The 14,461-nt window shown below is 46.3% G+C and overlaps 1 protein-coding gene across 1 annotated transcript in view; it reads right to left on the bottom strand.

Moving 5' to 3' along the window:
* MGAT5 (alpha-1,6-mannosylglycoprotein 6-beta-N-acetylglucosaminyltransferase) overlaps positions 1–7,159 on the bottom strand; it is a 272,734-nt gene extending 265,575 nt beyond the window's left edge. Inside the window, exon 1 of the mRNA XM_075933279.1 lies at positions 7,091–7,159. The gene's annotated coding sequence lies outside the window, so the exon portion shown is untranslated. The remainder of the gene's footprint in view (positions 1–7,090) is intronic.
* Positions 7,160–14,461: the final 7,302 nt, after the last annotated feature.

Raw genomic sequence — 14,461 nt, 5'->3', positions numbered from 1 at the left:
GGCTTCATGAATTTTCTACAGCTCATGTTGTTTTGTTTGGGTTTCTTTTTCTAAAATATCTCTTTGGCCCAGGAGGAATTAGGCCTCACTGAAATCTTTACTAGCTCACAGTGAAGACAATGGTAAGACTCCCTTTTATTGTAGTGAGAGCTGGAGATGAGACCCTGTGATGTTCCAGATTGGAGTCTAAGAGCAGGGAAGCTGGGAAGCTGCCTTGGGTAACCACTTGAGATGTTAGGGTGTAAATGACTAACTACTTCACTGATAAGCAGATGCTTATCGGTTAATGTTATTGGTTACACGCAGCCTCCCGGAGTGACATTTTTGCTGAAGCAAGGCAGGGAAGCCTCCTTCCCGAGAATCGGGTCGGCAAGAGTTGCCTGCTCCATTCCTGGGGAGAGGCTTTGCTGCCACAGCAAAGCCTCCTCTCCAGGAGCTGGGTCAACTGGGGCTGGCAGCCCCAATTCTGCGGAAACTTCGCTGTGGGCCCTGCAGTGCAGCATGTGTAATCCTGTAACCACTGAGCTTTTCTGTGGTTACATGGGTTACCCTGTTACACAATTTTTAACATCCCCCATAACACCATCCCAGAGGTGCTGACCTGTTTTACTGGTCCATTTTGGGGGTGTTTTTATTTTTCTCTGATCCTCAGTGGCCAGACTTTTTTTTCAGCCTCCTCAGTAGTGGGAGGGGAGCAGGAAGAAAGGAGGAATGGAACACATTTTCCACCCTAGCTGGCAAAAGGGTGAGGGTTGCTCCTGGGTTCTACCCTTTTCATTTTTTCGCAACCTCCTCTGCAGCTCAGAGTTTAACTCAGCAGCTCTTGAGGTTCTCAATGGTTCAATCATTCTGGAACTCATCATCTGCTGATTTAAACACAAAGGATGTGAGCTACTACTCACCTTGAGCACTCATCTGGCTGTACATGAGTGAAAAAGCCTCTGCACACGGACTTCTAAAATGTTCTATAAATATGCTAGAAGGCTGTGTCTAGACTGCATCCCTTTTCTGTAAAAGGGATGCAAATTAGACACATCGCAATTGCAAATGAAGTGGGGATTTAAATCTCCCCTGCTTCATTTGTATAAACACAGCTGCCGCTTTTTTCTGGCTCAGGGCTTTGCCGGAAAAAAGCGCCAGTCTAGATAGGGATCTTTCGGAAAATAAAGACTTTTCCAAAAGATCCCTTATTCCTTTTAAAAAAAGGCTTTATTTTCCGAAAGATCCCCGTCTAGACTGGCACTTTTTTCCGGCAAAGCTCCAAGCTGGAAAAAAAGCGGGGGGGATTTAAATCCCCGCTTCATTTGCAATTGTGATGTGTCTAATTTGCATCCCTTTTACGGAAAAGGGATGCAGTGTAGACACAGCCGAATTGTATCTCAGCATCTGAGGGGCATGTCCCCTTATGTCATAACTTCCTTGTTTTCTGTTGTTTTGCCCTTCCTAGGTTTGTTGTCCATTTCTCCTGTTGGCCTAAATTTAGATTGTAAGCTCCAAGTTGAAGACCTTATCTTTCTCTTTTTCAGTGTAGTTCCATGAATCTCTATGGGTATGTCTACACTGCAAAGTTAATTCGAAATAACAGCCGTTATTTTGACTTAACTGTAATAGCATCTATACATGCAAACCACTGTTTCGAAATTAATTCAAAATAGCGGAGTGCTTAATTCGAATTTGGTAAACCTCATTCTACAAGGAGTAACGCCAAATTCAAAATAGCTATTTCAAATTAAGTGCTGTGTAGACACTTAATTCGAAATAGGGGGCCTCCAGCCCTTCCCAGGGAGCCCTCGTGGCCACTCTGGGCATAACCAGGAAAACTTACTCTCCTCTCCCCCAACCTCAGAGCCATTAAAGGGGTATATCCTGGCCACAGTGCCTGTGCCATCTCCACACCTGCCAGCCCAGAGCCAGCAGTGGCCACTGGGGCCCCTGACCCAGTGGCCCCTAACCATGAACCAGCAAGCCACTGGCAGCCAGCCTTCCACAGCTCCCCAGGAGCAGTCTGCCAGCTCCCAGGAGCCTGACAGAGGCTGGAGAAGGCAGGCGCTTTCCTGGTCCAGGGTGGAGATCATGGACCTTATTCAGGTTTGGGGGGGATGCCCCCAACGTCCATGATCTCAGCCCTAGACGGAGGAACACGGACATCTATGGCAGGATAACTGCCAACCTGGCCACCAAAGGCCCAGGAGCAGGTTAGCATGAAAATCAAGTTGGCCTGACGAGACCCCCAACCCTGAGCCCTGAGCTTCCCCTCCCCCTTCTTTCCCTTGCTTCCCCCTTCCAGCTCCCTCCTCCCCTCTCCTCCCCTCTCTCTTCCCCTCTCCCACCTTCTTTTCCCAGTCTCCCCAGAGGTTCATCCCCACCCCAGTTTTGTTCAATAAAACATACGTGTCTTTTCTTTGATATCAGGAAGGGGGACTAGGGAGGGGTAAGTGGAAGGACATGAGGGAGGAATGGGGCACAAGCCCCCGGTGGGGAAGACTGGGGAGGCTCTGAAGGCTCCTCGGGGTGGACGCTCTCCCTCAGGGCCTCCTGGATCCTGACAGCCGCCCGATGACCCCCCCAGATTTCAGCCTGCAGCAAGAGCAGCTGGGTTCATCGCAACGACCCCACGAGATGCACCAGCGTGCCCTGGGGAAGCTCTGGCTCCATGTGGCCGAGTGCTGTGGTGTCCCGAGTGCAGGCACTCAGGGCACTCAAAGACAGGACTGCTTTGCTGTCCCTTATGGAGGTAGACAAGCAAGCGGGGAACCCTGAGAACTGTCTGTCTGGGGTGGGGGTAGGGTCCCTTTAAGCCCGGAGCTCAGTTAGCCTCAGGCAGCAGCCCCACAAACTAAGTCCTAACCTGATTCCCTGCTGGCACTGGTTCTGGCCAGCCTTAACTTCGGTTCAGGGTCCACTCAGTGTGGACGCGCTATTTCGAAACAGCAAAACGCTATTTCAAAATAGGTTTTGTGTGTAGATGCAGAGCCAGACGGAGGCATGGGCGAGCCGGGCAGCTGCCGAGGGCTCCAACTGATGGGGGGCGCCTGACGGCAGCTGTAAGAGACGCACAGTGTCCCTTACAGCTGCCATCAGGTGCCGCACGCCCAGCTCCTGCAGTGCCGGCCCGCCCGCATCCCCGCAGTGCCAGCCAGCAACGCCCTTCCCACCATGGCCTCGGTGCCCTACATGCCCCGGCGCATGCACCAGCAGCAACAACCGGGCCAGACTGGGCCGCGCTTGCGCCGTCCGCCCCGGGGGTGAGCCGCACACCTGGGCCTGGGGCACCAGAATGCCTCGGGCCAGCCCTGTGTAGATGCGTTAATTCGTGTAGACGTACCCTATGATGCTATATAGAAAAGAACAATAAACGATGCCAAGCTTATGAAATGGTATTAAATACTCATTTACCCTCCATGAAAATCACAGCAGTAATTGCAGCATATCTCATAGATATGCAAGAAAAGCCTGACTCAGGGAATCAAATTCTACTCTTATTTACTACTGTGCAACCTCACTGATATTAATGGTGTTGTACCGGTATATGAGAGAGAAGAATTTAGCCAATGGTGTCTACTTAAATCTGAGTGGCAATATTACCAGTACAACAAAGATATCTAGCCTGATACTTTAATCAACATCATGCTCTTTTCCAAAGCAAGTGTGGGAAATAAAAAGGCAAGTTTGAGTACTGTGTACTATACAGTGAGTCTCTGCATGCCTAATGTTCTTTGAGAGCCACAAAATCCAGAACACTGGAGTGAGTACTGGATTCTGAATTTGGGTGCAGATCCAACTTTTAGGGCCCGTTAGTACTTATGGCTATAACAAGTAAAACCAAAATCCAGCACTGATTAATCCCCTAAACTTTGACAGGGTTCAAAATCTGCATGTGAAAATTGTCCCCATCTATAATTATTTATTAAGCTTCTTTAAAAAATATCTTTAAGAACATAAGAATGGCCATACTGGGTCAGACCAACAGTCCATCTAGTTCAGTGTCCTGTCTGCCGACAGTGGCCAATACCAGATGCCCCATAGGGAGAGAACACAACAGGTAATCCTCATGTGATCCCTCCTATGTCACCCATTTCCAGACATTCATCTTTGATGAATTAGACAATTTACAGTGTAGACTCCAAGAAGCATAAGATAGGTAAGAGCAACCTTCATTTATGCTAAAAAGCATTGCCAGCACCAAAAGGTTAAGAAAACATCACATGTCAAATAATTGCAATTGACATCTTCTCTTCCTCAGTGTAGCCACATGACATTTGACTTGCAGCAGGCATTAGGCTGTGGGGTTTAAAACAGATGTGTTTTACTTCAAGCATCCTTTAAAAGGAACTGCTGTTACTATTTTGGTGATTAAAGTTTTAAAATGGAGGCGAACACCAGAGATTGTTTTTACACTAAACAGGACTGCTCATAAGGGAAATGATGTGTTAAATTGTAATCAGTGGCAAAACAGGAACTTCCCTGGGAGTAGGAGTGGGTTCCTGTTACAGCTAGAGATGAACAGAAGTTGGAAGTTTTGGATCAGGGGATCTTAACAGCTCCACAAGAAGGACACATCACTCTGAGATTATGCTTTAGGCCATATGTTCAAGCATAGGAGATTCCTTATAATATATCTTTGTATGTTGATTGTAAGGTGGTACACGAGAATAAGGTATCTGGCTCAAGGACCCTGCATAGAAATGCAGAGCTGTTCATTTGACTCACTCTGGCAAGCAGACCTGTTTGGTCCCATTAGCTCCAAGCCAGAAGTAGATAAGATTGAGAATCCCTAAAAGGAAAGTTAATCTCAAAATGAGGAATAAGTTTGTTGTTATTTGATTTAATAATAAAGGAAAACGCCAAGATGGGAATAGATTTGAACAATATCTGGCATAAATTTGCACTAGGGATATAAAATCCCATTTAAGTGGTTAACTGGTTAACCATATTATTTAACTGATTAACCAATTAAAGGAGAGAATGGGCAGGGGGAGTCGTGCCAGCTGGGCTGTAGCAACAACCCCCCCCCCGCCACTGTTCTGGAACAGTCTCCTTGCCACAGGCAAGGGCTCCACTGGCATCTCGGTCAAAGCAGCCACTGCAGGGTGCTTGGGCCTGTTGCAGACAGAGATAATCAGAAGTGCCCCTGCCTGCAGCATATGGGGAGCTACTCCAGCCCCAAGCAGTTAACTATTAAGGATTAGGCTTATCAGTTAAACATTCACATCCCTAGTTTGCACTGTCGAGTGTTGGTTGGAAATGATACCAACACACAGGCAACTTGGAGTTTTATGCTTTACAATTATCTTTCTAGTTTACCCTGAATGACATCTCGGATATAAGAGCGAGAAGATGGGTAAAATAATAACTTTGATTGAACCAGCTTCTGTAGGTGAAAGTGATAAGCATCTGAGTTTTCAGAGAGCTTTTTTCAGGTCTGGGAAAGGTATGTGGAGTGTCACAGCTAAATACAGGTCAATAGTCAAAGGCAACCTAAAACAATAAGCTACACACTACTAAGACAGTAACTTTGTTACCCAATAAAGCAGCTATTGTGCATTCAACAAAACACTTGACCTTATGCATTGGTACTTACCTGCCAACCCCAAACAGAGGCACAAAGAAAGACACCCAGAGCAAATGGATTTATCGCTAATGACAAGACAGCTATGTATTGCAATGGCTGCTCAGAAAAAACAAAATCAAACAGCAACAATAATAAACCACCACTGGCATTGCATGAGCTTCCTCTTATTAAAGGGAAATGTTTTATCATATATGATAATCCCTCTGTAGATAGATGTAATTCTAACTGGAGCCCTGACTGACATTTTATTTACTTAGAAATGCTATCACTTAAAATATTCAAAAAACTAAAATAATTGCCATCAAATGGACAGTCAGATGACCTACCTTTGCTAGCATGAAACCCCACTCTTGCTCATAGATGAAGACTCTTCTAGACATAGAACTTACAGGCAAAAGCAACATTCATTATATTAATCTTACAATGCATCCTTAGGGCTGCTAAACTCTTACAATGCTGACTTACAAGAGGTAGTTACTTGCATATCTGAAGACCTTTTGGAGAGAATCACCCTCTCCACCGTCTGAAAAAAAAATCAGTGCTGTGGACAGATACATTCAACTCAATTGGGCATGTCTATACTAGGAACTTATTTTGAAATAACTACATTTGAAATAATAACTTCCGAAATAACTATTTTGAAACAAGCTTTTTCCCCGAGGATAGCAGGAGTACAGATTTTGAAATAACCAGCCCATTATTTTGAAATAATGGGCGTGGTAGTGTAGACACTTTGCTTATAATTTCAAAATAACTCCCTAGTGTAGACCAGGGCAATGACAGTTTCTATACCACAGCTCACAGGGCAAGGAGTAGCTCTAAAATAACTAGATCCCAGGCTATTCAAGACTTGATAAATAACCACTTTGAACCGAATCTAGAAGGGAAGCAGCAGCCAGTCAAGTCATATTTTGGGCTCAAGGCAGTCTGCTCAGTTTAATGGACATTGTTTCACACACACACAAGAAAAGGCTAGTAGGAGACTGAGCATATATTTGTGTGTGAAATCCACATATCAGTCTATAGTTTGTAGAAAACAGAGGGGTGGGTAAAAGGTTTTTTAAAAGGCTATAACTTTATTTTATCTTGCATTTTGCTATTGTCATATGATGGATCAGCAATGACTGACATAGCATAGTCCTATGTCTAGACTGCAGAGTTTTTCTGGGATACCTCCAGTATCCAGGTATATCCAGGGAACGCATCCACTTTTTCTGAACAGTTTCCGAAAAAGTGGGCATGTTCTTTTGGCATCACTGTATTCCTCATTTTAAGAGGAATAAGGGATCCTTTGAAAGAGGAGGTTTTTCCAACATTTGGCTTCGTATAGACAGGTCAAGTGTCAGAAAACCCTCTTCCAAAAAAACAAATGGAAAATAGTATGCAGTTCACAATTGGAGTATCTTTTTCAGAAAAAAATTGCAGTGTAAACATAGCCATGCCATCTCTAAATCCAGACCCAATGGGGCAGTATCTCTCAATTACAGTGAAAGATGAGAGCTTTTTAGTAGGACTTACTTTTCTTTCAGCTAGCACTGTTTCCCCCATTCTGGACATCCAGGCTGCTTCCCTTCTCTCTGCAGCTCAAGCAACTGGATCAAAGTTTTGGCACTATGCACTATGGCCACACTTCCTCTGTTCTCACTTCCTGTCAGATGATTTATTCCAAAGCTGTAAAACTTCTATAGCAATATTCATAACATACTCCAGGCCACCCTCCCATGTTCCCAGAAAATCATGCGGTAAACATCCCACTCATCATCTGATCCTTGGGCTCCTACGACATTCAGGGTGGGTACAGCTCTGGAAGATACTGCTAGCAGGAAGGAAATTAGTGATAAGAAATTTTCTGTTCTGCTGCCAGTGTCGCTCACTTCTGGGTGTCTGGGATGTAACAAGCAGTGAACAGATGTAGGCAGGGTTATAGTAAAGGTCAGAAAGAAGAGAGGAAAAAAAAGATGTTGTCCCACCCCTTTTATAGGACTTGCGCAAAAGGCAAAATTATTTTTGGGCAAGCAACTTGCTATGAACAAAAGCCTGACAGGGAGGTCATCTGTGAAGGACAAGACTATAACAGCCTCTCCCCCTGCACCAAATAAAAAACAAGCCCTAGATAAATTCAGGAAGGATAGGTCCATCAATGGCCTCTAGCCAGAGTGGGCAGGGATGGTTTCCCTCGCATCTGTTTACCAGAATCTGGGAGTGGGTAATCACTTGATGATACCTGTTCTGTTCATTCCCTCTCAGGGCTGGCAATAGATATTGCCAGGCATGGAGCAAGGTGTGTATGTGGGTGTGACGGGGTGGCGGGGACTGCGGAGTCTAGCTCCGTGCCCCACACTCGGGCTCCAGACGGCGCATGTGCTGGGAAGCCTGAGCGGCTCTGCCATGTCTGTTCGGTGGCGGCTGCTGGCGCAGGCGCAGGAGGTTCCCCAGCGGGTGCCCCGGGGGAGGGGCATAGGGCCCGGAACACATGTGCTGGCATCTCCGGAAAGGGGCGCCGGCTTCAAAAGGCAGCTCCCAGCTGGGAGCAGGGAAGGAGGGAGGTAGCCGCTCTGGACCAGTCGGGACAAGCCGGGACCAGATTGGACCCTACGGAGCACCGGAGCCGGCGACAGAGGATTGTCTCACCAGGATGGGGTGAGGATCACCGCTGGACCTGGCGGAGACAGTCAGTGACCAGCCGGAGAGGAGGAAGCAGCCCAGGACGGGATCAGGGAGGATCCAGGGATCGGTGAGTTGAGGCCGTAGCCCCCCCGGTCGGGCAGGGCATCCACGACGCCTGACCTTAGGGTCCTGGGCTGGGACCTGGAGAGAGGGAGGGCCCAGGTCCCCCTCCGCTCACGGCTGGCGCCGGACGTGCAAACCTGGCTTTTACAGCGGGAAGGAGGTGGCGGCCCCCGCAAGGGGAGCCCCAGCGGAAGAACTAAGCCCCAAGTGAGGAGAGATACGTGATAGTGGGGGTTTGACTCAGTGCTGTTCGCAAGGGGCTGGCCTTGGGCAGAAGGGGCACGGCCAGGGGCCAGTCCTCAGCACTGCCTGGAACATACCACATGGGGCTCTGGTGGTGCTTTAAAGAGCCTGGGGTGCTGGCTGCTTCTGCCTCTTTTGAATCTTTGGACCCTGGAACAGCTGCGTCTCCTCCCCACATTGGCAGCCCTGTTTCCTCTGGTGTTGCCCACTGTCAGAAACAGGTTTGTGGGCTAGTTGGACCTTTGGTCTGGCCCAGTATGGCTGTTCTGATGTGCTGATTGTGCTTGAAAAAAAGTTGGCTGCCTTGCAAATTTACAGTGTGAATGCATTTGCTTTTTTGTGCCCAAGACATTTCTAGGGTTCGTGTGCTATATCGGGTGACTTTCTCTGGGACTGGAACCTCTGATGCCTTCACAATACATAACCTAATCCATCTAACAATGGAAGACTTGGAAACTTTGATTCCTTGGTGTTTTGAGTGTAAAGACAGGCAAAGTGGGTGGATCCCAGAGTCTGAATGTCAACACCATAATTAAACAGCCCCTTATCCTGAGCCTCATGAGCCCTAGTCAGCTGGCATGGACCAGCTGTGGGCAGGCCCCCGATGGCAGGGGAAAGGGGGCAGTTGTCCCAGGGTTCAGTGATTCAAAGGAACCTGAGATGTCTGACAGTAGCAGCGGCAATGGCGGATGGAGCCCTGGGCCTTTAAATCATTGTTGGAGTTCTGCACTGTGAGCTCCGGGTAGCACTAAGGGTAGGGGGAGGGGGAAATTCTATCCTCTGGGCAATACTTTGGACTGGCTGCCCTGGCTCTGCCCCTTCTGACTGAGGCTCTTACCCTTCTGGGGGGCACAGAGCTGCCCGCCCACCCGCCCACGGATGATGTCTGTGCCGCTGGCTGTGAGTGTTTAAGTGCAGAGGTGAAAGCAAGCTGAAACAGGTTGGTACGACATACGGGTAAGAAAGTGGCCAAAGTAGCTTTTTGTCCAGCTACTGGCAGTGCTTTAACATGGCTGTGTAGTTGCAGCTTCAGCACTGAGGGAGAGCTCTCCCATTGCTGTAATAAAACCACCTCCATGAGAGGAACAGCTCCCAGCACTGTAGCACTGTTTAGACTGCCACTTTACAGCACAGAAACTTGCATTGCTCAGAGCAGGTGTTTTTCACTCACCCTGAGTGAGGAAGGTTTCAGTGCTGTACGTGGCAATGTAGATGACCATATCAGTATGAAATTTAAGTTACTTTCAGCCATGGTATAGATATACCTCATCCAATGCTACACAGAACAGAAGGACCCATGGCTGCAATGCACAACCTCTTTACTGATCTGAGTGAACCCCCACACTTTGAATGTACAAGTAGCAAATTGGTTAATGGACCAAGTAGATTGCTAAAGATGGAAGGTCAGATTCTGCAATAGATCACTATTAACTTAGTCATGGTTTGTCATAACATTAAAGAGTCTTTCTCCAGACCCACTATGTAATTCAGAAGTGTAGCAGGTGATGCAGCATTAAAGCAGAAGTTTAAATAGGCCAAGTGCTTTTTTGTTAAATAGGATGTAGATTTGTGGCTTACTGTGTTGATTCTTTACAGTGTCATTGGAGACCAGAATCAATGACATGCAGAAAGAGCAAACTTTCTTTTGGAAGAGTCAGAGCTTAGAGAACTGTGATAATTCTTTTGTCAGCAGAGGGAGAATAGGGAGTTAGATCCAACCATCATTAGGGGGGGGGGTTCTTGAAAAGAGAATATTGTGCGTATGATTTAACATTAGTCATTGCCCTAAAAGCAGTGCACACTGCATTACATAGATACATCAAATCACACAGTGAGATAAAATGTCATCAACCTGCTTTCAGCACGTCTAACTGTGCTCTTCCCTGTTGAAGCTGGAGATAGAGAAAAAGAGCAGTGTCAATGCTGCAGTCATTTCCAGAACCATCCTGTCATCAGGACGAGGTTTACAATGACGCTGTGGTGATGGATCCATGCTGGGAAGGCGTCCACTATGGACCTGTCTAATCCATCCCCCAACTGGGTCTGGCCTCTTGCCTGGGGCAGTCCAGGACCCAAGCCTTGGTGTGTGAGTGGTTCTAAGCTAGCAAGTCCCACTAGATTCTGCCAAACAGGCTGGGCAGGGCTGCTGGCTGGTGGGCATGGCCTGGACAGGTGAGCTTTTGAGAATCACATCCCAGGGATTTGCTCTGCTCCTCAGCATAGCTCAGATTCTGAGCAATCTGCTGCCCAGTGAGGCCCTGCTCGCCTCTCCCGGGCTGAACTGCCTAGAACCGTGCAGAAGCCAGGCAAATCTCAGCCAGTGGAAGAGAAGAAGAGGGGGCAGGGATAGGCCCCATCAAATAAGTAGGTCCTGAGAGAACCCGTCCCAGGAAGGCCCCGCTTCCATTCTGACCTGGCTAATTGTGCCACTCCTGAGAGTCCAGAGTGATACCTGCTGCAAGACCAGCCTAGAGCACCCTGCTGGCTCAGCCTGGTAGACACAGTCACCTTCCAGTGGGGCCAGTGAGTGTGTGCTAGGGGCAGGGCATGGAGCAGTGGGTCTGCGGTAAGGGATCTGTGGGGGGAAGCGAGGCAACAGGGTGTGAGGAGATCTGAGTGTGTCGGGGGTGTTGGGACTCTTGGGTAGTCCACTTGGTTACAGGGCACTGTCTGTGCTGCACGCTGCAATTATCACCATGTTTTAAAATTTGTATTCTGTAATTTGCCAGAAGCATGTGATGAAGGTATTTCCTGTCTGAACTGATAGCTTGCTATTCCCTTTCACATTTTAGCTGACTCAGTCATTACTTCATGTCAAATTGCTCATGCCATACCATGACATGTTGTCTGATCACATGAGCTCATATGTTGTCATGAGTGGAGCATAAGATGCCTGTTTTGGGAAAGAATACATCTGAAAATCCTGGGGAAAGGTAGGATTTGATTTGAACTTGTTCAGGCAGATATTTGACTTCAATAAGAGAAAAAATCCATAGCATATTAGTGCATTATGGAATATGATTGTAATGAATTTAGATATAAATGTGTTCAGAGCAATAATAAATGTGGCATCTTTTACAATATTTATTTGAAAATGAATGGTATGGCATTTTTAAATAGGTTAGATATGTGAAAAATATATCACATTATCACAAATGTATCATGTAATCTGATGTGATTTGTATTATTCTTTCTAGTACTTTTTATTTCTTCATCACATTTGCACAACTAGATGTTGTTTATAATTCTATTACCAATTCACTCCAATAGATATAAAAATATTTTTCATGGCACCACAAATATCCAGGATGCATTATTATGTGGATTTGTGATGCCAAGAATGATTATTTTTGGCTAAATTCTGGAAAAGATGGACTGTGTTTAAGGCATTCTCTTAGGTCTGTGGAAGAAAACATTGTCCTCACTCTTCATTTATAAGCAACAAGTAGCCAGAGGCAGTTTTATTAAGAGCTGCAGCAAAGGAAAAACTGGTTCAGACAGGGAGGGGAAAGCCCCCCCTCACCCCCCCCCCGAGGCAGATCTTCGAATACAAGCAATTATGAAGCAGTTTATATACTGTCCATTAGATATAATAACAATAACAATTAGTCTCCTTCCCATTACAAACACCAATGGCTAACAGTTATTGTAGTTCCACCCAGATGCTCCTTTTCTCAAGGTCCCTGCCAGAGTCAGCATTCTATCCTTATCTCCTATGTAGGCGAGAGGCAAAGGCAGCGTATAATTACAGGTTTCGCGTTGTCAGGCCACAGACTTAGCCTGACTCTTGCTCTCTTGTTAACAAGACCAAGATGGCTGCACACAAATTTCCTTATTCCCTTTTCCTGTCTCCACAGTCCCCCCTTTTGTGCTTACAGCACAACTACCTTTCTAAACCTTTATTTTCATTAAACAGTACATAATTAGTACAAACATAAAAGCTATTTCTATTACTACATCTTTTACAACAACAATCAAATATGAAACCTTTAATAAGCAAAAGCAATATAATCATTAATATCCCCAATATAATTCTATGATGGGTCTGTTCTATAATTTTAGTAACCTAACACAACATATCATAATTAGTACACTAGAGAGAATGTGCTATGGATTAAATGGATATTTAGAGATTTCTTTGAACCTCTGGTAAGAGTGAAAGCAGATTTTGGAATCGGTCGGGTACTAAGATAATCCAATTAAAGGATATTTGGAACTTAACGGTTAATTGCATCTAAAAACCAATCGGGGAGGGCAGTACATGCTGATGGTACCCGTCCATAAGCACAGAGTCCAGATCAAAGGGAGAAACCCAAACCACTCCCACAAGTTTCTCCTTGACAATATACAATACTTCGCTTCTTTCACCAAGGTCAGTTCTTAATGTCCTTTTGTAGACAGGAATCTTTGGGCTTTGGCGGTGTCAGAGGAGCAGACTTTTCCTCTTTTTTTTTCTTGAAACAGTCGTGGTTCAGCATCATGCAGGGGAGAGGTTGCCAGCACATCACCCTGTAATATTTTGGTTCTTCTGGTGTCCAGCAGGTGGGAAAGCAGGACCAGAAGGAGAGAGAGGCTTATCAGCAGTCGGGGTAGGATCATTTCGAGATGGAGGGATCTTTTTGCAGTGAGAGGCATTGGCCAACAGTCAGTTCTTGGCACTTCACAGCAGTGTTGGTGGTTAGCAAAACTTGGTAAAGGTCTTTCTAGAGCGGTCTTTCGCTGATGGACGTAAGAGTCTCTATTCTCTGAGATAAAAGCCAGCTGGCTTCTTTGGAACCAAGCTTATTTCCTAGGAATAGAGCAAACCATAAAAACAATCCCGCACGGTTGTTTGGTTGTTTGGTACCGGCCTTATCAAAGTGAGGCTCTTTGGAATGTGGTTGCCAGGGGAACCAGGGTCACAGTAATTGCTGTACTGTATGCTTCCCAGGGCTGGCCTAATGATTTGAGATTTGAATTTGTCAGTTCTCAGCAAGATACCATGGAATGCCTCAATTTACCCTATAGTTCCCTCCTCTTGACCTTAGGGTTCTTTAACTCGCCAGGTTAAATACAACAATTTAAGGGGTTTTAATTTACTCTGGAAGCGCCGGTACAGCACTATTATAAATGTTAAAATCAAAACTCCCCACATAATTTGGCAAACACTATTCAAATCCATCCCCAAGATATTTCATCACCAATAAAGGTGCTGCCCATGATAATAGACTTGACCTCCACTGCCTGGTCGAGTGCCGCAGAGGTAGGTGTATGGTCGAGTGCCGCAGAGGCTGTGTGTACCTCAGACGGCCAGCTTCGATATGTCTGTGGGCATTGGCCACCAACTCCTTGATCTTTTCCTGCAGGTCCAGTAAACCCTCCTTTAGGTACTTACTTCCGCCGTGCCACTCAGGATCTCACATTGGGTTACCCATTACTGCCGAAGTGCGATAGAGTCGGTTTCCATCAACGGTCAGGATAATTCGGCGAGGGGCTGTTATGTACACAGGCAGATATGTAGAGGGGCAAGATGGAGTGATCTGTCTGGGCAGTCAAACACCAGTAGGTACCGTTCATTTGTACCAGCTTGGTGTTCATTTGTTTTCTGTGACAACCACATTAAACCTTGGCAGATTCGTCATGATGTTAAATGGGCAGGTACATAAAATTTCCTTATCAAAGTGGGTGCAACAATCCCTGGGGTTTAGGGAGGCCCCACATCTTCAGAATAAGCAATGCTCTCAACTCTATCTATATGCTCTTGCTTGCTGTAAGTGGGAATACCCAGAGGGGCCAAAAGGTTATACTATGGCTTGTTCCAATAGGCCTCTGGATTTTCTACTTCCCCACTCCCATGGATAGGCACGGGGGAGATGGGGACTCACCACCTCCATAAGTGCTGGGTGGTAGTGGCTAAAGCTTACCCTATTCTTCAAT

Source organism: Pelodiscus sinensis, chromosome 7 (assembly GCF_049634645.1).
Source record: "Pelodiscus sinensis isolate JC-2024 chromosome 7, ASM4963464v1, whole genome shotgun sequence".
Classification (NCBI taxonomy): Eukaryota; Metazoa; Chordata; order Testudines; family Trionychidae; genus Pelodiscus; species Pelodiscus sinensis.
This window is presented reverse-complemented; position numbering and strand designations above follow the sequence as displayed.